This window comes from Chrysemys picta, chromosome 3 (assembly GCF_011386835.1).
Source record: "Chrysemys picta bellii isolate R12L10 chromosome 3, ASM1138683v2, whole genome shotgun sequence".
In the NCBI taxonomy this organism is placed as follows: domain Eukaryota; kingdom Metazoa; phylum Chordata; order Testudines; family Emydidae; genus Chrysemys; species Chrysemys picta.
The window spans coordinates 118,362,455-118,387,239 of NC_088793.1; positions in this window are offsets into that span (position 1 = coordinate 118,362,455).

Sequence of the window (24,785 nt, forward strand, 5' to 3'; positions counted from 1 at the left end):
GCTGGACCTTCTGGGTTAGCACAGTCAGTACACAGGGACATAGTGTAAAAGTGGGAGAATTGTAGAATTCCATCCCAGGAGGGGTAAAGGCATGAGGGGGTGCATTCAGAGAGACCAGGAAGGAGACAGAGGTGCAGCTAGCCCCACAACCAGGACACCTGGTACCCAGTTTTGGTTTCCATGGAAACCTCATTGGCCCATGTACAATTTATAGACAATGGCCCGTTCTCTATTGGCAGCTTACTTTACTTGTTTTTTTTAAGCAGATGCTTGAAGGCCTGGTTTAAGGAGATCCAACTAAGAAAAAAAAAAAAGCTTTTTTTTCCCCAAAATATAAAACAGAAAATGCCTGGGCATGCTGCTATATGGAGTATTCTGGCACCATGCGTCAATAAGGAGCTTGATAGTTTCTTTTTTTCTGAGCACCCTTTTCAGACTTCATAAACTATGATAATGTTTTAACTGGGAAACAGACCATTCAGCCCGTGGAGGATGGATGGTCTGAGACTGTGGTTAGATGCATGATTCTCTCTGATTTAATTAATTCCTGAAATTCTGGTTAAGTAAATTATGGGTTGTTATCACCGATGAGCTGCTCTAGGATACCAGTTCTTGCAAACAAGGTAAATACTACTTCATCATTGTGTAGTGCTACCATTAATAAAATGCAGATTACCTCCAGCCATTTTGTTTGGCACTGATCTTAGCATAGTACATTTGGCCCTAGAAAGATCCCATGAAATCTTCTATGTCAATGGAGTTATACTGGTATAAAGCTGGAGTAATGCAGGTACCTTCCATCATTGCCAAGAATAGCTCTGTGGCTTTCTCAGCTCTTCCACATATATGTTAATGGACTCCACATGAAAGAAGCTTTTGGAGACAAATGTATTTGTAAATCTCTGCATAGCCCTTCACTTTTGCTGTCACTGGTGCTATGAGCGTACTCAACTGTCTATACCTTTTACTTCCCATCAGGCTCAAAAGGGATTGCATCTCTGTTATCAGTTAACATAAAATAAACTGCTCTAGTATTTCTATTATGATTTTCAGTCCACACAGGATTCGTTATAGGGATTCATGTGTTCAATAAACCTAGGCATTATGTCTATCCCCAAAAAGATCTTTAGTGCTGATTAAAATATAGCTTCACAAAATTGCTGCTTACCTCTGTTTCCGTCACTGATTTGGGAAGCGTTAGCAGCGGTAAGTTATTTAGAAATCCCATTCTGGTCATCAGCTTGTGATACCTTGGGGATTTCTTGGAAAGAAGATACAGTGCAACAACAAGTACATGCACGCATGCACACACACACACACACAGAGTCAGTCTTGAATTAACTTTATTAACAACGAGCAGAAAGAACAGTTCACAAGAACATGCAGTTTCATAGCTTTCCACCAATAGGGGAGCTCCATTATTCATTCCCATACATTGTACATAAACGGTATAGTAAATTAGAGAAGGTTTGCAGAATCTCATTCTTCACTAATGTCTTTATTTCTTTGGACAAGATTCCTCTTCAGGTTTTTATTTCTCCTTTCCAGCAGCATTTAAAGGTATATTTGTGGCAGATGGAGTGAGAAGAGTGAGGCTGATTTTTTTCCTCTTTGCACGTAAGGATAGAAAGTCAGACATTGTCCCATTTCTCAAGCAAAAATTTGAATCTTGAACCATGGGAAATCTTTCCGGTGGACATTGGTCATCCAAGAATAGTTGGAAAGTAAGCAAGAGAAATATTGTTTATTTCTGGAAACTGCTCTCTCTTTACATTTTCTTCTTGTGAGAACAAGTTGTACTTAGTGGCTAAATCTATCCCTCCCTCAAGAGTGTGCATTAACTAAAGCAACAGGGGATGTGGAAGTATTTTGTGCTCAGAGACCTCTGCCCGGGACTCCGTTCCCTGGCCCTACGCCTGGGGCTTGGGTCCCAGCCACAGGCCCTGCTCCCCAGCTGTTGGCCCCACTCCCCAACCCTGCACCTGGGGCTCAGATCCCAGCCGCCGGACCCACTCGCTGGCCCTGTGCCTGGCCCCCTATTCCCAGGGCTCCGGCTTATTATCTATCCCTTTCTTAATGATTCCCAACATTCTGTTCACTTTTCTGACTGCACGTTGAGTGGATGTTTTCAGAGAACTATTCACAATGACTCCAAGATCTCTTTCTTGAGTGGTAACAGCTAATTTAGACCCATCACTTTATATATATAGATATAGTTGGGATTATATTTTCCAATGTGCATTACTTTGAATTTATCAACATTGAATTTCATCTGCCATTTGTTGCCCAGTCACCCAGTTTTATGAGATACTTTTGTAGCTCTTGACAGTCTGACTGGGACTTAACTATCTTGAGTAGTTTTGTATCATCTGCAAATTTTGTCACCTCACTGTTTACACCTTTTTCCAGATCATTTATGATCTGGTCATACCCATAGGCCTGCCTGCTGCCAACCCACATGATCCCAGAAAAGGGGAAGGGGATGTTGCCATGGAGGCCATTAACCCCACCCCTTTCCACATGGGAAGAGTGAGGTCTGCGTACAGATGTCACCTTCTTTGCATAGCTCTGAGTGCTTGGCCTCAAAATGGGGTGAGTTCCAGTGGTGTGGCTAGCCAGCAGTCAGTAGCCTGAAACAAGGCAATGTGTTGGTGAGAAAGGTGAGAGGCCAATAAATAAATGCAGCCCAGCTCCCCAATCTGTAATCACTGTGTGTTTCCTATTTCAAAAATATCTGGTCGCTCAGTCTATTTGATGTGGTATAACAAAGGTTATTTGGATGCCACATTAATGATGGGCAGCCATTATTTGTTTAGTGCCTGCAGTGTGCTCAGTGCTTCACAGTACACACAAATAAATACAGCCCTGCCTTGAGTTTACAATCTAAAAAAGGTTTGATGCTTTGGTTCAGATAGACCAAATGTAATATATGTTCCCATAATATAAGAACTAGGGGCCACCAAATGACATTAATGGGCAGCAGGTTTAAAACAAATAAAAGGAAGTTGTTCTTCACACAGCGCACAGTCAACCTGTGGAACTCCTTGCCTGAGGATGTGAAGGCTAGGACTATAACAGGGTTTAAAAAAGAACTAGATAAATTCATGGAGGTTAAGTCCATTAATGGTTATTAGCCAGGACAGGTAAGGAATGGTGTCCCTAGCCTCTGTTTGTCAAAGGGTGGAGATGGATGGCAGGAGAGAGATCACTTGATCATTACCTGTTAGGTTCACTCCCTCTGGGGCACCTGGCATTGGCCACTGTCGGCAGACAGGATTCTGGGCTGGATGGACCTTTGGTCTGACCCAGTATGGCCTTTCTTATGTTTAGACTCCATTGACTTTAAGGCCAGAAGGAACTAGCATGATCATCTAGTCTGACCTGCACATCTTAGGCTGCAGAACCTCGCCCACCCATTCCTGCAATAGGCCCATACCTCCTGGTTGAATTACCAAAGTCTTCAAATCTTGATTTAAAGACTTCAAGTTACAGAAAATCCACCATCTAGTTCAAATTAGTATGTGACCTGTGCCCCACACTGCAGAGGAACACCTCCCAGGATCTCTGCCAATCTGGGTAAATGACCAAGAATTCAGATGCTTATGGGAACCACTTTCGTCTAGAAGTCAGGCTTCAGAACTTTCAAGGATGGTCTTCCTGGTAAGATTTCTAGCACTGGCAGTATCAGAAATATCCTGGGAATAGAATAGCCTTTCTTGTGGAATTTCAGTGCCTCCACTTCAGTATTAGATAAAACATGAAATTCAGAAGGCATGCATGAAAATACAATTAAAAATTGTGGGGCCAGAGTAGAAAATAAGTGGGGCTTTCTGCTAGGCCTAGCCTTCATCTTGTACCAAGCTGTACAGCTCGAGTTACTGAGCTGAACTCATGACGTTCCATATCATGCCACCAGAGCGCCTCTCATCCAAACAGTCACACTGATGCTGGGCCAGTTCAGAGCAGCTTGAAAATCTGCAGTGGCAGGGAGCCTTGAGGTCAAAAGGCCCCCCCACGGGAAGCTGCTACACAACAGGAGCTGTCTCTGCACTCCCTGCCCTGCAGAGGCTGCAACCTGGCCCCTATAAGGCTGGGAGGCAAGGAGTGCCTGGAGAATTCCCTCCTGTCTGCACAGAGAAGTTGGGGAGTGAGAGTGGTTGGTCAGGTCCAGTGAATAAAAGCCTGGCTTCAGGACTAAAGAGAGTCACCTGGCTCTTCAGTGGTAGAGTGCCAGCTGGCTGCAACTTTAGACTTCTCCCAGCAAGATGAGGCTCTGTGCAGTTTGCCCAGCACTGCAGGCATTCAGGGCCCTGCTTGGGAGTGATCCAGAGCTGCTGTGGAGCAAGAGGCCTCAGGGAGCTAAATTGCATCAGGCCCAGGTAGAGTCCCTGACTTCTAGCCAAGACTCCCCCACCTCTCTACTCCTCTAACTGAGCCCTCTGCCCTCCTACACACACACACACACGGCTTACCGCTCTTTAACACACACACGCACACCCTCTTCACAGTAATGGCGTTTTTTCTTCAAAAGCTACTCAAAATCTTTTGTATTTTTCTTGATTTAAATGTAGTGAAAAGGTGAGCAGAGCCAACTTTGGCTCATGTTCAACAATGATCCAGACAAGAATTAGCAAGAACTTCAACCTAAATTAGACAAGTTAAAAACAAATCGGGCTATTAACTGTAGTTCAGCAGCATACACCAAACCATATCAAGATGTCATTTATGATATATTTAATTGTTGAGCCACACAAAAGACATAAATAACAATAATGGCTGCTTTACTACATTTTTCTTTTTGATGCATTGTCTAAACACCTGAGAATCTTTAGAAAGGATGGTATAATTAGAGCTGGTTGGGAACGTTAAATGGCTTGATTGAATTTTCCTCAGGAAGATTTCTCATGTCCAGGATGGAATTTCTGGTCAAAACCAGAGAATGGGAGAGCCATCCCAGAATAGGCTGGAGGTTAGAACACTCATCTGGGATGTGGGAGACCCAGGATCATATTCCTGCTCTCTTTGACTGAGCCCAGGGACTTGAGCTTGGGCCTTGCGCTTCCTAGGAGAGTGTCCTACTGAGTGGGCTATTCCCTATTCAGTCATAGTTTCTCTCTGTATTTTTCATGAAATGGAATTCTTGTTTTCTGGCCAGCCCTAGTTATAATCAAACACTTTAGGCTTCCTTAGCAATTTATTTTACTATAGAGTCTGGAAACACTTAAGTTAAGCCTATTAAAGCCTCAAATAAATGTGCACGAAAGGGAGAAATTTGCATGTGGTACTTCAAACATCAATTTTTTAAGAAGGTGTACGTGAGCCAATAACATTAGGGAACTGCTGATCTAGATAGGTAGCAGTAATGATGGTTGGGCAGCCCATCCTCTAAGTGTGGAAGTCACATCTATTTAACATGTGCATTTTTAAAGAGTCAACATAGGGCTTACATGGGTACAATGCGAGCTTTGTTATACATTCCTGCTAATGACTTGAAGGGCTATTCACTTGTAGTGTAAGAAGGGAAAATTAATCTTCACCACAATTGTTCCATTTCTCAAACTTCTTTTCAGCAAAGATCGAAATTGTGCCAAATATCTATCAGTTTTATGATGACAAGACCATCAACTTGTTTCATTAAACACCCTCCCCCCTCTTACAACTGTCTAAACAGGATTTTCCCATTTAGTACCCTATCAATCCAGAGTTGTGATTATTCAGTAACTTAGGAGATCTCTTGTATTTAAATATTAATGTTTGTGTAGTTATTAAAGTATTTGATGATTTGTCCAGGGGCACTATAAAATTAAATATAGCATGTCATTTATGGTAATACAGATGAGAATAATAAAAAAAAAATATCTTTTTTAGTCTGGTTTTATGGCTGTTTCCACTTGTTACTTTTACTGCTTATTTGATGGTTTGGGGTATTGTGTTTTTAAATCCTTTTAAATGTAGGATGTCAGAGCATATTGTAGGGAGCATATAAAAGATTATCTTCCTGAATTATGACCTTGTGTTTCTAAGTAAGAACTGTTGTTTGTCAGTTACAGTATTAAAAGAAAAAAGAAAAAAAACGAGGAGTCCTTGTGGCACCTTAGAGACTAACAAATTTATTTGGGCATAAGCTTTTGTGACCTAGAACCCACTTCATCGGAAGTCACTATTTCAGAAAATACTTGTGGGATGTAGTGACTAGGGATTGGGTAGTGTCCCTTTAAATAGTTTGTAAGCCCTCTAGTGGTCCTCACTGTCTTCTATGTTTCAGAAGCCACCTGAATGCTGTCAGAGCAGGAGTGTGTATGTAGCTAGTCTTTATATGTTATATATTAAACAGGGGGCCATCTCTTGATTCGTGTGTGTATAGACAAAGGAGTTAAGTAGCATCCCCATTTTCCAGATGGGGAAACTGAAGCACAAAAGGGTGACATGACTTGTCCATGGTCACCCACCAGGCCAGCAGCAGAACCAGGAATAGAATGTAGATTTGCTGAGTCCCAGGCCAGTGCTGTATCCACTAGGCCACACTGTTTTCCTGGTGTTGCAACATAAAATGAGTAAAAGTCTTAGAATGACCGGCTTTTACAACACATCAGAAGGTACTTTTGATTGAGGTTTCCTTTGGCTATTTGTGTAGGTCAATGTGAAGAGATGCTGCTGATAATAAAGGGCATCTGTTATGGTATGTACATCTTCTTGGTACAAAAATGTAGTGATCTGCAAAGTATTTAAAAAATATTTGACAAACATGAATAAAGTTACCTACAGTTGGAGCACTAGCCATACTTAAGATTAATTTATTATTTTCAATCTAAGCACCTTTTGAAAGTTGATTATAACTTTCTGAATATATATATTTCATGGCAAAACAATACAGTAAAGCAGCATTATTGTTAAGATTGCAAGCACAAGAAATTCACAGCCACCAGAACTAGACCCTCTTGTGAGTACACAACATGTTGCATATTGTACATGGTGCTAACTGTGGTAGTGAGACACTGAGTGCCCTTAATTCCCACTGAATTAACTGGGAGTTGATGGCTCTCGGCACTTTGCAGGAGGTTTGGGATCTTTAGTATGTATGCACAATCTGAAATTTTTGGATTAAGTATATATATGAATCTGAGATGTCAGGCTTCTGGTTCTAGTCCAATATTCATTGAAGTCAATAGAAAGATTCCCGCTGAAGCTAACACACAAGTGAATGGCCAGGCTTCAGGCCTGGACTTTCTGACAGGGCTAGCAATGGGGAAACATCAGAGCCACAGGAGCCTCTGTAGCCTGCAGAGAATGGCCATTGAATGTGTGAATGAGGTCTCTGCAGTGAGTTATGGGAATGTCAGCGTACCAGGGCTGGGGCACAGGGAGACCGCACGGAATGGAGTTCTAAGGGGGTCCATAAATCCTCTCCCCCGCTCTGCATTTTGACTGGCTCAGAAGGCACATGTGCAAACACTTGAACCTTCACACTTTCATTTAGTTTCACACATGCAAGCAAAAGCACTATGGGACAAGGTGTGTGTGTAGAGGAATGAAAGAACTGAAAAGCAGTGGAACTGCTTTGCTTAGGGCAAAGAGAGTCAGCACAAGAGGACGCTGCATTCATTGCGTGCTGAGGAATACTTACTGATCAGGAACATAGAAGGGGAGTGCGGTAGAGGGCTGCAAGAGGGATGGTGTTTGGTCTATGGATTTGCAAACCACGTGGCTGCTCCTTAGCCTGGAAACTGTAATAGTGGCCATGAGGTGTCTTTAGAGCTACATGGCTTGTCACTTCAGCCATATCACTCCACTCCACCTTCTTTGCATCCCTCCACTGGCTATCTTTCCACCCCATCAAGCACAGCTAATTGTCTTCCTTTTTAAGACCCTTCATGGTGTATCCCTGCCCTACTTACCATCTCTGATACAGGTATTGATTAGAACCATTGATTCCTGTCTCTACTCTGCCAGTGGTACGGCTTTTATTGCCCATTAGTTCAATTTTCCCACAAGCACTTTCTCCTGTGCCTCCCCATATGTGTGTGAGGAGTTCCCTGTAAAAGTCTGCCAAGCCACTACATTAAACTCCTTCAGTTCTCTCCTTGTTGTGATGCCCACAAAAACACTTGACAATGGTTAGGCAGCTGGTGTGCTGTGACCACAGCTTATTATACTAATCATAATCATCTCTCTGTTACCTCATGCTCTCCCTGTCTACTTGTTGTCTCTATCTGTTCACTCTCATCATATACTTAGATTGTAGCTCTCTGGGGCAGGAAGCGTCTTTTTGATTACACGTTTATAAGCCCAAGTACCATTGTGAATCTGGATCACAGTGTCTAGCACATTGGGGCTACAATTGCTGACTGGGACCCCTGGGTACCACTTCAATACAAATAAATAATAATAATACATCATTTTGACTAGCTCTTTGCTGGGGGAAAGGATTACACCTTCCCCACCCCCTCTTCCTGCCAGAGATGTGCACAGAGGATTTATGTAAAACTAACATGAATTTACAAACAATTTCTTGTCTGGTGAAAGTGTTTTTTTCCACCTTCAGTTCTGCTGCTCAGATATCTCAAAAATGATCAAGTTGAAGCTGATGAGGTCAATGTCAGATTTCATTTTTATTTTTTTTTTAAAGGAGGAGCAGTGACTGGCCTCACAGCAGACAGCGTTTATGTGAATGGCTCCTGCTACTGCCACTTCAAATGAGGGTGGGACCATGGCACAGAGGGGGGTCACAATGGGTCCCTTGTCATGATGTGCCTAGGGCCCTACATTGCCTTAATCTAGCCTTGTCCCAATTCACATGCTCCCACGTCACTGTGGGTTTTAGGGGCACAGGCTCCTGGGTGCCACTGAGTTACAATTTTGAGAGGTCTCCTAACTACAAGAATTTACTCAGTATGAGGAAGTTGTGGGGTTGGAATTCTCACTCCTTAGCCCCAAACTGAAGGCAACGTCCAGGGCACCCATTAGGTGTGTTCGGCTACATATGAAGCGAATACCGGATGCTTCTCCTCAATGCTCCAACATAGATTTATGGTCATGTATGCTCAGAATGTGCATGGACCCCTTGGCCACAACTCTGTCACACCACAATCCCATCACAGAGACCCTGTCCACAGTGTGCAGAGACCCAGTGCAGGTTCTCCACGCTTTCACCACCCTGTGCCAGATAGACTCCATTTTTAGCTGCCTTTGTTCCTTATTTATCTGAATAATGTTCCATAAAATAAGGTCTTAAGAAACTAAAAAAAAAAAAAAGAAAAAGTATGAAATTTGCCTCCACAAACTAAAATCTATAAAAGACAAATCAGTGTGGGATGGGAACAATGCAGGGATTTAAGGACTTGTTCAAGACTAATTTAGAAATTAAATATTAATCCTCATATGAAAAGTGTATTGATAACCTAGTGAAGGGCCCAATTCATATTGGGTAGTCCCTGTCTCTGCAAATAGACCCAGTAAGAGGCATTTATTGCATAACCATAGTTATGCATGATTGCACTGAGGCATGCATTACTTTCAGTGAAGTGTTTCCAGTAAAGGGTGAAGGTCACTGAGCCATATAGGAGTTCTGTGTGGGACATACATTTCTCCCCTCTGGTTGCATTTAAATTCTAATGAAAAAATATTGTGGGACCTCTATCCCCTTGCGAGACTTTGGATGGAACTTCTAAGATAATACAATTTATCATATTATTCTATTATTTAACTGGGTAGCAATTGGTATCATAAGATCTAAATAGTCTAGACTACAGTACACTGCTGAAAGACACTAATGAAATAAAAATATATGGATTAAAACATATTCTGTTTTACCACCATATTATCATGACAGGAGTACTATTGTAATTTCCATTCACAGGCAGGACACACAGAGAGCCAAATAGAAAGTTACAAAACACATTGGAGGGAAAAAATGGCTAGATAAACCAAATATTGGAGTGAGGACAGATCAAATGATGCCAGATGGAAAATTATGCTTTGGAATGAAAAAACAGTCCATTTAACAGTCAGAAAGTCTTTGTAATATGTATAAAATCAGCAGCTAGCAGATGTTTTTTGATATTGTGCATCTGCATTAAGTTGAGACATAGTCTATTCATATTCTATTCCACAGTAGCTGTGTGCAAGGCAGGAATAATGGCAGGGCCAGGCCCACTAGCTAGATGAAGGCAGCCCTGCTCTCCATATCATTATTATTATGATTAATTATTTGTATTACTGAGCCCTAAATATGGACACTATGCTAGAAGCTGTACAAACATGTACAAAGAAAGTATAGTATTCATTTGGTTGCAAATAAGGTAAGGTAACAAAACAGTTCCAGTGACAATTTCCTGTTTTCATGTTCATAATACCTCGCTGAAAAGTTCACCTTTGGGGCTGAAATTTTCCATTCTCAATCTCTGGTCAAAGGTGACTTTCTTTTATACCTAAGTAAAATTCCTTCAGCCATTTTAAATCTACCCAGGAGGTGGAGGGGTAGAAGGTATACTTTTCCTATTTTAAAATATTATTTTCACACTTTATTTCAAATAAATAACTCATAAATGGTTGAATTTTGAAAAAGTACCCCAGATGTGAGATATCAAGAAGTGAGAAATCAAGGATGACTTTTACTTGTGTCTAGCCAGGAGAAGGGGGAATAGAGGAGAAAAATATACTGTGGTACTCTCTCAAGTCCTGCCCCCAGACCAAACTCCAACCACAAACACAGCTTTGCCCACTCATGATGCCAAAATGAAACGCCACTCGCAGATGTTCATAATTTTCTCTTCCTTTTTACTTGGGTGTTTGGTAGCAGCGTAATAGTTAATGATTGTGACAATTAAATTGTCAGAATTAAGCTTGTCAAAATTTGGATAAACATGTCAGTTTACACCACTTTCAGCTATTATTTTAGGCTGTCAGGACACTGAAGCACATACCACTCTATTGGCATTATGACGGTTATCTTTGCAACCACAAGGACTAGTGGTTTTAATTTAATTTAATTGTTTTTAATCTTAATTTAGATTCTGGAACTCAAGATGGTAGCCCCTAGGGCAAAGTAGCAGGCCAGTGACTTGACCTGATCCGACTCAGCCCAAATCAGAGCCTGGCCAAGAGAATACATCCAAGCCAAAAATATTCAGACTTTGCCACAAAGCACCATGTATTTGTGACTTCCAAGCTTGATAATTGCATACATGTAGGAACTAAAACTTATAAAAAACTTAAATCTTTCAAAAGACAGTACTGATCTTGCAAGACAGTCTATCAAGAGCACATCACCCTAATGCTCTGCTCTGTGCTGACTACCTGGTGAATATGGAATCAAGTTTAAGGTTTGGGTCCTTATCTTCAAAGCCCTCTGTGGGAGGGGTCCTTGTTACCTGAGGAAGTGCCTTATCCTGCATGATTATGACCTCTCAAGACATTTACAAATCTCTGGAATGATGAAGCTTTCATCCACAAGAGTGAGACTTGTAAGTAAAAGGAGACAAGAGTTTTCTCAGCAGCTGGTCCACAATTGTGAATCTTGCTTTTGTAAGAAGTTAGAATAACTACAATCTCACTGCCATCAGTTCAAAATAAAAAAAAACATTTGTTCTAGCCTTCCCACAATAACAATACAACAAACCCCACTGGCTGTGGGATTTAGATGTGGGGAAAAAATTATGAGGAACTCAGACACCAGTGTTAAGCACAATATAGCTGACTAAGTAGATACCATAGATCTAGGGTGACCAGACAGCAAGTGTGAAAAATCAGGACAGATGGGGGGGGGGGGGGGAGGGGAGGTGAGGTAATAGGACCCTATATAAGAAAAAGACCCAAAAATCAGGACTGTCCCAATAAAATCGGGACATCTGGTCACCCTACATAGATCAGATTTTACCTCATAGTTTTAGAGCAAAGAAGTGAAAGAGGCTGTAAAACAGGAGACACCCGCCCCTTCCCGCCTCCCCCACCCCCCAGTGCAGTAGTGGACAATCAGATCTACCTTTGAAAAATGAATATACAGAGAGCTCAGTTAAAATGACCTTCCTTCTAACCTTTGGTTCTCAATTTTGAACAAGGCTATTACCTGCTTTGCAGAGGGTGAGTGGTTTGCAAAGGGGGAGTAGATTTCCTGCTAGCAGATCTTGCTTGCGAATAAAACACTGGCATGGCCAACCCTGTGGTACCTTAGGTGGGAGCAGGGATCTGATCAGGTCACAACCCAGTGTCCCACTGCAACTTCTTGTGGTGCAATAGGGGTACCTTCAGTGAGTAGTGAATAGAAGGGGGTTGCCTAGACTTGAAGTGGCTGGCAGTCTAGGTACTTATTTAAGAAACTGATCAAATCAGCAATACTGAATCGGACAACACCCAGCCTAAAAAGGTCCATGCTGACATTTTGGGAACTTTGGCTGTGCAAAAAGTTGGCTAAGAAAAACCAGATTGTTCAGCACCAAAACAAGAGTACACATTGGAACATGAGAATACTATATGAATGTGACAAACTTGAAACTAGAGCTACTTTCTTTTCCATAGATATTCTCAGTATTTGTGAAACACTCTGGACTGGAAATGGCAAACTCTCCATAAAGCACTGTAAAATCATTTACTCTGGAAAGGGCAGACAATGTTCACAGAGAAGGAGTCGCTTTGTACTATCAGAAAAAGCCCACAGGTCTTTGAAAAACTATAGGTACATCTCTTCATGCATAATGAACATTAAACTACAGGGGAAACATGATTCTGTAACTGTAATACAATTCTGCTTACCCACAACAGATGCAGAAGACAGTGCCATAAGCCAATTTTACAATTAAATTCAAGTAGAGCTTTCACAAACCCCATCAAGTGTTATAATGGGGGACTTTAATGCCAAGGCTGCGAGTGATAACACTGACTGGGAGAACATCGTGGAACAAGAAACAGGATAAAAACATAAGTGAGGTGATTGCTTCTGTTCTGCACTATTAACAGTTTGTTTATAACAAACATAGCATTTCAGCACAGGCAAGTTCATAAAGAAACATGGATTTCTAACAATGGTACTACAAAAAACATGATTGACTTCATATTAGTAAGGCAATGCTGGACAGCAAGTATACTAAACTGCAGGGTCTACAGAAGCCTAAATGCAGATTCAGACTATTGGGCAGTGATCACTACAGTAAAGGTCAGATTTACTACTTCAAAATATGCACACACCAAAAAGACAAGAGAATATAGTGTTGAAGCTTTGAAAAATACAGACACTGTGGTGACCTTTCAGAATACTACTGAAGGCTACTTTACCCATCTCTTAGATGTAGAGGACACAATAGTACAACTCTGGGCAGAGGTGAAAGACTTCATGCTATGAGTGAGAAGGTTTTGGGGATGAGGTTGTATCCAAAAAGGAAAGACTGGGTAACACCAGATACTGCAAACCTATCTGGAAGAAAAAAAAAGAAGCATATCAAGAACATCTGAAAGCTGAAGATTGCCCTGAGCAGAAAACAAATATGGGCAGTTCAACAAGGAACTAAAAAGAATGGACAAAAAGGCTCGAGGGAGAAGGAGGAAAAGGTTGAAAACATTTTTAAAAAAGTAATGTAAGAGCACTTGTTCAGAAAGTTAGATTACTATCAAAGAAGTTAATGCCTGTAGCAAGTCAGCTATATGATCCTCTGGAGAACTATATAGTTGATAAATAGAAAAAGATGTAAATAATAGTTTCATCAGCTATTGAATGTGAATAGTGAAGCTGACCCAAATGTCCATGAGGCCATCAATTGTGAAGGCAACAACAAAGAAGACCACATACTGGAAACAGAAATTGAAGCTGCCATCAGGTCCCTCAATAACAACAAGTCACCTGGTCCAGATGGTATACTGCATGAAGTGTTAAAACATGGCAGAAGAGACATGGTCATGCTCCTTTGCAAACTATTTCCCCTTTCGCCCAAATGAGGTTAAACCCCTGAAGATTGGCAACCCTCAGTCATTGTACCACTCCTTAAGAAAGGTGCCCCACAGATTGCAACTACAAAGGAGTAAAGTCTTATAAAGATTCCTAGCAAGATATTCTGTAGAGCAGTGGTTCTCAAACAGAACTGAGGCGGTGGGCCGTCTCTCCCCGGCAGCCACAGCCCTGGAGCTGGGGAAAGTCGCCTCTTTCTCTGGCCACCGCAGCCCTGAACATCCCAAATTCCCCCCACCTCCTCTTCTCACCCCACTGCCCCCTCCCACCTATCCCCCGCAAGGTCACCACCTCACCTTACATATGCGTCTTCTCCAGGGTCCAGGCTCCTAATTAGTGCCACGCCTGTGTGGCTCCACTAATTAGGTGGGGGGTCCTTCATTTTTTAGCGTGCGGCCGCCAGGCACACACCTTAGAGGGAACTATGAACGGACCACCTGAATGGAGCTCGGACCACAGTTTGAGAACCTCTGCTATAGAGTGATTCTCAGCTAAATGAAAAGAAGACTATAGGAAATTCTTTCTGAGTCACCAGCTGGCTTTAGACTGGGATGTTCCACCATACATCAGATATTTGCTTTTTGTCAAATCTTGGAGAGAGACAGAGTTCAACAAACCCGTTTTGCACATTCATTGACTTTAAGAAACCTTTTGACTCTGTTAAACAGAGAGACTCTGTGGAAAGTACTCAAATGCTACACAGTTTTAGAACCATGCCAATTCAAATACTGTAGAGTCTGTATAGCATAGTTTTGCATGCCGTACAAGGCAGTGGTGAGCAGACTGAGTGGTTTAAAGTAAAAACTGAAGTGAAATGGGGATGCATACTCAGCCCAATACTATTTGCTCTGTACTTGTCAAACATTGATGGAGGCTGCATGATATTGGGGCAAATTATCAATCACCCAGACTTTGCAGATGATAGTGTAGTGATAATGCCTATGGAGGAATACAATTGAGAAGCAGTAACTAACCTGGCCACCACAGCCACAGAATTTGGATTAAAAAGGAATGAACAAAAGACCAAACTAATGGTAACATCAAAAATCAGGCTAAACTAGGCACTAATTGTGTACATTGGGCAAATAGCTTCTGCTGCCTGGGTTCCATTATAGCACATGACAAGCAATGTGAAGATGGCATCCAGAAGCAGATAGCTACGTCAACATAACATGTGCATTCCTAAATAAAAATGTTTGGAACCTTAAATCAGTCTCTATAACAGCTAAAACCAGGTTACAGACAACACTCATTGGACTCACATTACTTTGCAGTTGTGATACATGGGTACTGGAAAAGTGTCTGAAGCAAAAGCTGCAAACATTTGAAACAAGGTGCCTGTGCCATATCCTAGACATGAGAAGGCTAGATAGACTAAGAAATTACAACATCTGTAGAAGACTGAAAGTGTAGTGCACGACTGCAGTGGTTAAAAGGTGCCAGTTACAATAGTTTTGCCACATTGCTAGACCGATTTCATACCAATTGCCTAAAACTGTTCTCTGTGGAAGAGTGCCCGGTGAGAGAAGCTGTGGACATTCAACGAAACAATGGTATAACATGGTATATAAAACTATCCAGGCAGCCCTCCCACAGACTCAAATGGCAGCTCAAAACAGGCATGAATGGAATCTGCTCATAATTCGGCTCTACCCAGTCCTGGTGTTGGAAAAAGGAAATGGTGGTGATAATGATGATGATGATGATGATATTATCTGCTTTCTCACTGCCCTGTTAGTGTTTGCAATAGTGCCATAGTAGGATTTGTTTCTAATTGCCAGGTGGTTTGCTGGTAGAAAGTGGGAATTATCTTTACTGGGGATATTTTATTCCTATTGAGTGTGATTTACTGTAGTGTTATTGATAGGAATTCATTTGACACCCAGTGGGATTGAATAACAACCAGTGAAATTACTGTTAGAGAGAAGGTTGCTCATCCTGAGCAATATTTGGCAATATTAAAGCAAATTAGTTAATAGAGAATAGGCTTTATCATTTTGCAAAAAGAATTATCAATATAGGATCTGCCATTATTCATAGGGCCTTTTGTTAGCGGTTCAATAACCTGGCAAAAACTTTACAGTAATATGTATGTAGATAAACTTAAATATGCCTAGGAGTTTAAGGTGGTTTTTCAAACATTTTGAAATCTACCGGCTGAAAAAAGTTTCAGAGTAAAAGACCACTTATGCCAGTGGTTCTCAAACTTTTTTTTTTTTGCAGACCACTTGAAAATTGCTGAGGGTCTCAGCGGACCAATGAATGATCTTTCCAAATGTCTGTACCATTAGCTACCTATTGTAAAGGGCTTTGGATAAACACGCTATATTACAAAAACCTTAATAATAAATGTTTTTTGTTCTACAAATAAAAGCACACAACTCATATTTTAATAACAGTAGTCTTACCTTTCTAATGCGATGGATGTGCCCTCTCTCACCCACCGCAGCAGCCCCTGATCTGGGGCTGGGAAGGAGGGAGGTCTCTCCCCTGCTTCAGCAGGCACAGAGCTGAGGCTGGGAAGGAGGGCTGTCTCTCCTCGGCAGCCACAGCCCTGGAGCTGGGGAAAGTCGCCTCTTTCTCTGGCCACCGCAGCTTTGTACATCCCAAATTCCCCCCACCCCCTCTTCTCACCCCATTGCCCCCTCCCACCTACCCCCTATTCCCCACAAGGCCACCACCTCACCTTACATGTGTGTCTTCTCCAGGGTCCAGGCACCTAATTAGTGGACCCACACCTGCACAGCTCCACTAATTAGGTGGGTGGCCCTTCATTCTCTTCTCCACACCCAGGCACGCACCTTAGAGGGAACTATCTGTGGACCACCTTAAAGTGGTCCGCGGACCACAGTCTGAGAACCTCTGAATTATGCCCAGTGGGGAAGATGGGGATTCTTTCAGTCTTGCCCTATGCAATCAGCAAACTGAATTCATTGAGGAATACAGCGTAACTATTATTAAAGTTTTGTTTATAATGAGGGCCTGTCTTTTCAGTCTATTTTCCATTCCAGATCTTCTTTTCACACTTCTGTCTCTTTCTTCGGCCTCATTATTTCAGGAGAGCACCTGTGGTGTCCATTCTGCATCCTGTGACAGTGACAGAGTCTGCAGTACACCAAGGCTTGATTCTGCTCAGCCACCTCTGTACATGAAGAGTAACTCTACCAACATCAAGGAAAATACACCACTGTAAAACCTTTGTGAGAGGAGAATCAGGCCTTAGATATCTTTTTCTTGGCCCTCCCTCTCAATCCCAGCTTTAGGAAGCTTTGATAAAGCAACATCTTCAGCCCTGAAGCAGCAGAAGGACTGTGGCAGGGATGTCCCTTCACCCCACTTTGGGAGACACCACAAGAAGATATATTTGGCCTTCATGGAGATGTGCTCATCTACTGCTACAGGGGAGCAAGAGGAAAGGTATGGTTTCACCCTGCAACTATGAGGAGTCCATTAGCAGCACTCCTTTTCCATTGCTTTGCAAGAAGACTCCAGCAAACTTTTCCCCTTTTTTTCTCCTCCCCTCTTCCCTTTGCGGTGGCTGAGCAGAGAAGCAGGGGAAGGGGAAGGAAGTGGTCCACTAGTGCCCCTTCTCGATGTAGCACTTCACAACTACCATGCTGTTGTAAAAAGGTGGGGTATTTTAAAATGATTGACAAGGTGAAATCATCAAGCAGCAAGGAACATCCCAAGCCTCATCTGGAGTATCATCTATTGCCAAAGGACATGATTGTTTCATGGACACTATTTAGCCAATGCTAAGATTGAGAAAAAGGTTCAGTTCTAAACTGCTATTTGCAGTTGCTTATAACTTTCGTCTTTTCTTTCCTTAACAAAAAGTCAGTGACATTTTCATTTTTAAAAATGGTTATTGCAACAATGTAAGTAGGAGAAATCAAGCCACCAGAAGCCAGAAAATTCAAAATGGAGGTTGAGTAGTGACCTGAGCAGTATTTCTTCATTTGCCAGTGTTTATTTTCTCAACTCAGATACTGCATCATGAGCCCATTCGCTCCCCCTGCCCCTCCCCCCAAAAAGTAATGAGGAAAACTAGCAGGATAATGGCAGTGGGATTGAATTGAAAGGGAAAGTTAGTACATTCTGGTGAGCAGGAGGAGCTGCACTGAAGGGAGTGAGCTGGAATGACAGCTATGGGGAAGAAAGATTTATAGGGTACAGAATGGAGGAGCTTGATATGGGGTGGAGGGAAGCTGGAGAGTTAGGTGGGAAATTAGTAGGAGTGGCAGATGGATAGGATCTTGTATGATCATAGGGTTGCAATGCACCACTCAGATACTATGTTGATGGCCATTAGTACAGGACCTCAAGATAGATAGTATGCACAGCTGTTCCTAATACGAAGGGAAGCAAATAGAAGATAAGGGTCAAAGGGTTGATGTGGCTTTTTATAAATAGATATTTCGATTAGGCCTAGTTTCTAGAAATGCTTTAAACACTCTGTTTAAATGTTAGTTTTAAGCTGTAACTGGAGGCAACATCCTCCAGAAAAAAAAAATATATCAGCAAGCAGACAATTCAATTATATGATTCTGATTAGCAAGAACAAGCCCAAAGAATGGGGAAATTAAGCCTAATTAAAATAGTGGCTGGTAAAAAGTATGACAGTGTAGCTGTGTCCATTCCACTTGGGGACAGAAGTAGAAGGAAGAGGTAGGGGGCAACCATAGAAATATTCTTAGTGTCACTTGGAACATTAACAAAAATAAAGAATATATTATTGGTTCCCCACAAGGAGAACAATAATATGCACTTATATAGTGTAACATTTACACTTACATAGTTTCTTTCTTCTGGGGATGTTTTCCAATAATTAATTAATCCTCAGTACAGCACTTGACAACAATATTATCTGAGTATATAGATGTGGAACTGAGCACAAAGAGGTTAAGTCACTCACTTAAGTTTATCCTTGGTGGCAGATCCAGGAGTAGAATCCAGAACGCAAGACACCCTCTTGTACTCTAATCATGAGGCTATGCTCTTGCAATACTGAGAGGGACATTTTCTCATAACCAATTTGTCATATGCCACCAGAAGTTCTCTAGTTAAAATATTGTGAATTCTGAGAATTATATCTGTGAGAAAAGCTGTTCAACAAGCATCTACCTCTTGTGGTTAAGGATTTGTTAAATGTAACTGCTCAAGACCCAAAAAGTGCTAAATCAATAGGTACAAATGTTTTAAAGAAGAAGTTGGAATGTGTGTCACTCAAGCCATGATGTTCCAGTAAACAGACCTATAGTGATGAACTTCCTACCCCTTTCCCACATACATACAGCACTGTTAGTTACTTGATGATACATATTCTCTTGTATTTGACCATAGGCTTAAAATATAATACACTTATTGTTTAGATTATTAATTCAATGAGCAACTTTAGGCATTTGATCTCATATTGGGATCTCATTTTCAGTCATTTCCCCAAATAGAAGTTTTACCCATTTGGTCAAATGGCCAATTGAAATGATCATTTGACTAAATTACTAATTTGAAAGCATGCCTGCAACATTTAAAAAAGGGTTTCTAAGCAATTTAGAGACCACTGTATACTAGATTTGGGCAAAGGCAATACAAATTTAATAAAGGGGCCAGTGCCACTTTTCTGCAATTTCTTTTCTTTTCCATACAGGAGTTTACACTATGTTTCTGAGGCACTTGCCATTTGTATTCCAGTTCAGAAGCAGAATGTGACTGAATTCTCTCTCTTATGAACATTATAGCCAACATTTTCAAATGTGGATGCCTAAAATTAAATGAGAAGGGAGAAATTTTCAAGGGCACAAATGGGAGTTAGATGCCTAACTCCCTCTGACCTTTACTGGATGCCTAATTGTTCTTTGTGCCTTTGAAAATCTTCCCCAACATCATATCTAGGTATGAAATAAGTGGCCTGATTTTTCAGAGGTACTGAGGACCACCAGCTCCCATTAATTCTTTCTTTGTTGTTTTCCTTAGGGGAGAATCTATTAATAGGGATTCTCTATATCCTAGTAAGGAGGAGAGAATGGAAGTTGATAAAGTATAGGTAGGAACTGAAGAGAAACAGTCAAATGAAAAAGAGTCCATTCAATTACATCAGATAATGGCAGAGAGTTAAAAAGTGACACATTTTATAAGTGCTTGTATACAGATACTAGAAGTCTAAATACTAAGATGGATGAACTTGAGTGCTTGGTATTAAATGAGGATATTGATATAATAGGCATCACAGAAACTTGGTGGAACAATGATAATCAATGGGGCTCAGTAATACCAGTATATAAAATATATATAGGAATGACAGAGTAGGTAATGCTGGTGGGGAATGTCACTATATATGAAAGAATGCATACAGTCAAATATAGTACAAATCTTAATTGAATCAAATTGTACCATCAAATCTCTATAGATCGAAATTCCCTGCTTGAATAAAAGAATATAGTAGGAGGAATATACTACTGACCACCTGACCAGGATGGTGATGGTGACTGTGAAATGCTCCGGGATATTAGAGAGGCTATAAAAATAGAAAACTCAATAACAATGGGGGATTTCAACTATCCCCATATTGACTGGGTACATGTCACCTCAGGATGGGATGCAGAGATAAAGTTTCTTGACACCATAAATGACTGCTTCTTGGAGCAGCTAGTCCTGGAAACCACAAGGGAAGAGGAAAGTCTTGATTTAATCCTAAATAGAGCACATGATCTGGTCCAAGAGATGAACATAGCTGAACTCCTCAATAGTAGCAACTACAATATAATTCAATTTTAACGTCCTTCTTTGGAAGGGGGAGGGGAGCAGAAGGGCAGTCACAACAAAGAAGCCCACCATAGTAGCATTTAACTTCAGAAAGAGGAACTACACAAAAATGAAGAAGCTAGTTAAATAGAAATTAAAAGGTACAGTCACAAAAGTGAAGTGCCTGCAAGCTGCATGGAAACTTTTTAAAAACACCATAATAGAGGTTCAAATTAAATGTACCCCACATTAAAAAAACATAGCAAGAGGACCAAAAAAGTGTCACCATGGCTAAACAAAATAAAAGAAACGGAGGGAAAAAAGCATTTTTTTTTAAATTGGAAGTTAAATCCTACTGAGGAAAATTGGAGCATAAACTCTGGCAAGTCAAGTGTAAAAATATAATTAGACAGGCCAAAAAAGAATTTGAAGAGCAAATAGCCAGAGACTCAAAAACTAACAGCAATTTTTTTTAAAGTACATCAGAAGCAGCAAGCCTACCAATCAGTGTGGCCACAGAACAATTGAGGTGCTAAAGGAGCACTCAAGGAAGATAAGGCCATTGCAAGGTGCTACAGTAGAACCTCAGAGTTATGAACACATCAGGAATGGAGATTGTTCATAACTCTGAAATGTTTGTAATTCTGAACAAAACGTTTTAGTTGTTCTTTCAAAAGTTTACAACTGAACATTGACTTAATACAGCTTTAAAACTTTAGTATGCAGAAGAAAAATGTTGTTTTTCCTTTTTTTTTTTTTTAGTACATAAGAACATAAGAACAGCCATCCTGGGACAGACCAAAGGTCCATTTAGCCCAGTATCCTGCCAGGTGCCCCAGAGGGAATGAACAGAGCAGGTAATCATCAAGTGATCCATCCCATCGCCCATTCCCAGCTTCTGGCAAACAGCGGCTAGGGACACCATCCCTGTCCATCCTGGCTAGTAGCCATTGATGAACCTATCCTCCATGAACTTATCTACCCTGTTATAGTCTTGGTCTTCACAACATCCTCTGGGAAGGAGTTCCACAGGTTGACTGTGTGTTGTGTGAAAAAGACTTCCTTTTGTTTGTTTTAAATCTGCTGCCTATTAATTTCATTTCATGACCCATAGTTCCTGTGTTATGAGAAGGAGTAAATAACACTTCTGCACACCAGTCAAGATTTAGTAGTTTATGTTTAACACTGTACTGTACATGCTTTTTTTTTTTTTTTGGTCCCTGTTGCTTCCTGATTGTGTACTTCTTGTTCCAAATGAGTTGTTTGGTTGACTGGCCAGTTTGTAACTCTGGTGTTTGTAACTCTGAGGTTCTACCGTAGATTAATTATTTGCATCAGTCTTCACTGAAGAAGATGTGAGGATGGTTGCCACATTCTTTTTAGGTGACAAATCTGAGGAACTGTCCCAGACTGAAGTGTCAATAGAGGAGGTTTTGGAACAGATTAATAAATTAAACAGTAATAAGTCACCAGGACCAAATGGTATTCACCCAAGAGTTCTGAAGGAACTCAAATGTGAAATTGCAGAACTACTAACTGTAGTCTGTAACCTATCATTTAAATCAGCTTCTGTACCAGATGACTGGAGAATAGCTAATGTGACACCAATTTTTTAAAAAGGCTCCAGAGGCAATGGTGGCAATTACGGCCGGTAAACTTAACTTCAGTACCAGGCAAATTGGTAGAAACTATAGTAAACAACAGAATTATCAGACACAGAGATTAACATAATTTGTTGGGGAACAGTCAACATGGCTCTTGTAAAGGGAAATCATGCCTCACCAATCTATTATAATTCTATCAGGGGATCAACAAACAAGTGGACAAGGGTGATCCAGTGGATATAGTGGTACTTGGACTTTCAGAAAGTCTTTGACAAGGCCCCTAACCAAAGGCTCTTAAGCAAAGTAAGCAGTCATGGTGTAAGAGGGAAGTTCCTCTCTTGGATCAGTAACTGGTTAAAAGACCGTAAACAAAGGTAGGAATCAATGGTCAGTTTTCAGAATGGAGAGAGATGAATAGTGGTGTCCCCTCGAGGTCTGTACTGGGACCAGTGCTGTTCAACATATTCATAAGCGATCTGGAAAAAGAGGTAAACAGTGTGGTGGCAAAATTTGCAGACAATACAAAATTACTCAAGACAATTAAGTCTAAAGCAGACTGTGAGGAGTTACAAAGGGATCTTGCACAACTGGGTGACTGAGCAACAAAATGGCAGATGAAATTCAGTGTTGATAAATGCAAAGTAATGCACATTAGAAAGCATAATCCCAACTATACATACAAGATGATGGGGTCTTGTAGCGCAGTGCAGACTCACCCCTGTGGCGCCTCCTACTGGTCGTCCTCTGGAATTAGCTCTTTGACCCAGGAGCGCCCTCTGCAGGCCAGTGATCCACTTGCCGTTGGCTCCCATGTCCCTCCCAGGACCCGGGTGCCCTTGTCTTGGGTGTTGCCCCCTGGCAATACCCCACTTTCTCTGGGTTTCCCCACCCACTATCCCCACTTCGCCTCAGTTTTGGCTACTGCCCAGTCTCCATCTAGCCCCTGTTCACTGGGGCAGACTGCAGTATCAGCCACTCATCATAGGCAAAGGGGTTTGGACTGGCTGCCTTTACTCACCCTCAGGCTGCCCCTCTGCAAGCCCAATACCTAGGTGGGCCTAAGACTAGGCCCTGCAACCTGGGGAGTTGCTGGCCTAGGGCTTCCCAGCTCCTAAGGCCTTTCCCCAGCCCTGCCTCACTCTAGGTCTCCAGGTGAGTTCCCCAGCTGAGCCTGCTTCCTCCCAATCAGCCCAGGTGTCTTGCCCTTCCACAGCCCTCCTCCAGGGCTGTTTTAAACCCCTCAGGGCAGGAACGGGTGACCACCCCGCTACAGGTCTAAATTGGCTGTTGCCATTGAAGAAAGGGATCTTGGAGTCATTGTGGATAATTCTCTGAGAACATCCACTCAATGTGCAGCAGCAGTCAAAAAAAGCTAACAATGTTAGGAACCATTAGGAAAGAAATAGATAAGACATAATGCCACTATATAAATTCATGGTACTCCCACACCTTGAATACTGTGCAGTTCTGGTCACCCATCTCAAAAAAGATATATTAGAATTGGAAAAGGGATAGAGAAAGGGAAAAAAAATTATTAAGGGTATGGAACAGCTTCCATAAGAGGAGAAATTAAAAAGACTGGGACTTTTCAGCTTGGAAAAGAGACGATTAAAGGCAGAGGTGAAAGTAAGCCGGTACGCCCTGGTACGGTGTACCGGCAAGAGCTGGTGCGCTATACCGGGGCAGCCCGGCTTCCCCAGCAGCGGCTGGAGCCCCAGACCCTTTAAATTGCCGCTGGAGCCCTAGGGTAGCGGCGGTGGGGCTCCAGGAGTTATTTAAAGGGCCGGGGCTCCTGCTGCCTCTACTGCCCTGGACCCTTTAAATAGCCGCCGGAGCCCTGCCACCGCTACCCCAGGGCTCCGGGGGCTATTTAAAGGGCCGGGGTGGTGGAAGCAGGGGAGTCCTGGATCCTTTAAATAGTCCCCAGAGGCCCTGGAGTAACGGCAGGGCTCCAGGGGCTATTTAAAGGGCTCAGGGCTCCCGCTGCCTCTACGGCCCCAGCCCTTTACATAGCCGCCGGAGCCCCGCCGCCGCTACCCCAGGGCTCTGGCAGCTATTTAAAGGGGCTGGGTGGTAGAAGAAGGGGAGTCCTGGGTCCTTTAAATAGCCCCCAGAGCCCTGCTGCCAGAGCCCTGGGGTAGCAGTGGCAGCCGGGGGCTCTGGCAGTGGTTTAAAGGGCTGAGCCCTGGGCCCTTTAAACTGCTGCCGGAGCCCCCGGCTGCTGTTGCTACCTCGGCGGGGGAGGGGGAGAGGGAGGGCACTTACCGGTACAGCGCAGGCCAGGGCTGGCTCTGACCCCACCCCATCCCTGCCCCTTCCACCCAAGGCCCTGCCCCTTCTGGGGGCCAGAGCCAGCCCCAACCTGCCCCGTTCCGGTAAGTCCCTATTTCTACTTTCAGCCCTGATTAAAGGATATGATATAGGGCTATAAAATTGTGACTTGTGTGGAGAAAGTGAATAAGGAAGTGTTATTTACTCCTTCACATATCACAAGAAGCAGAGGCCAC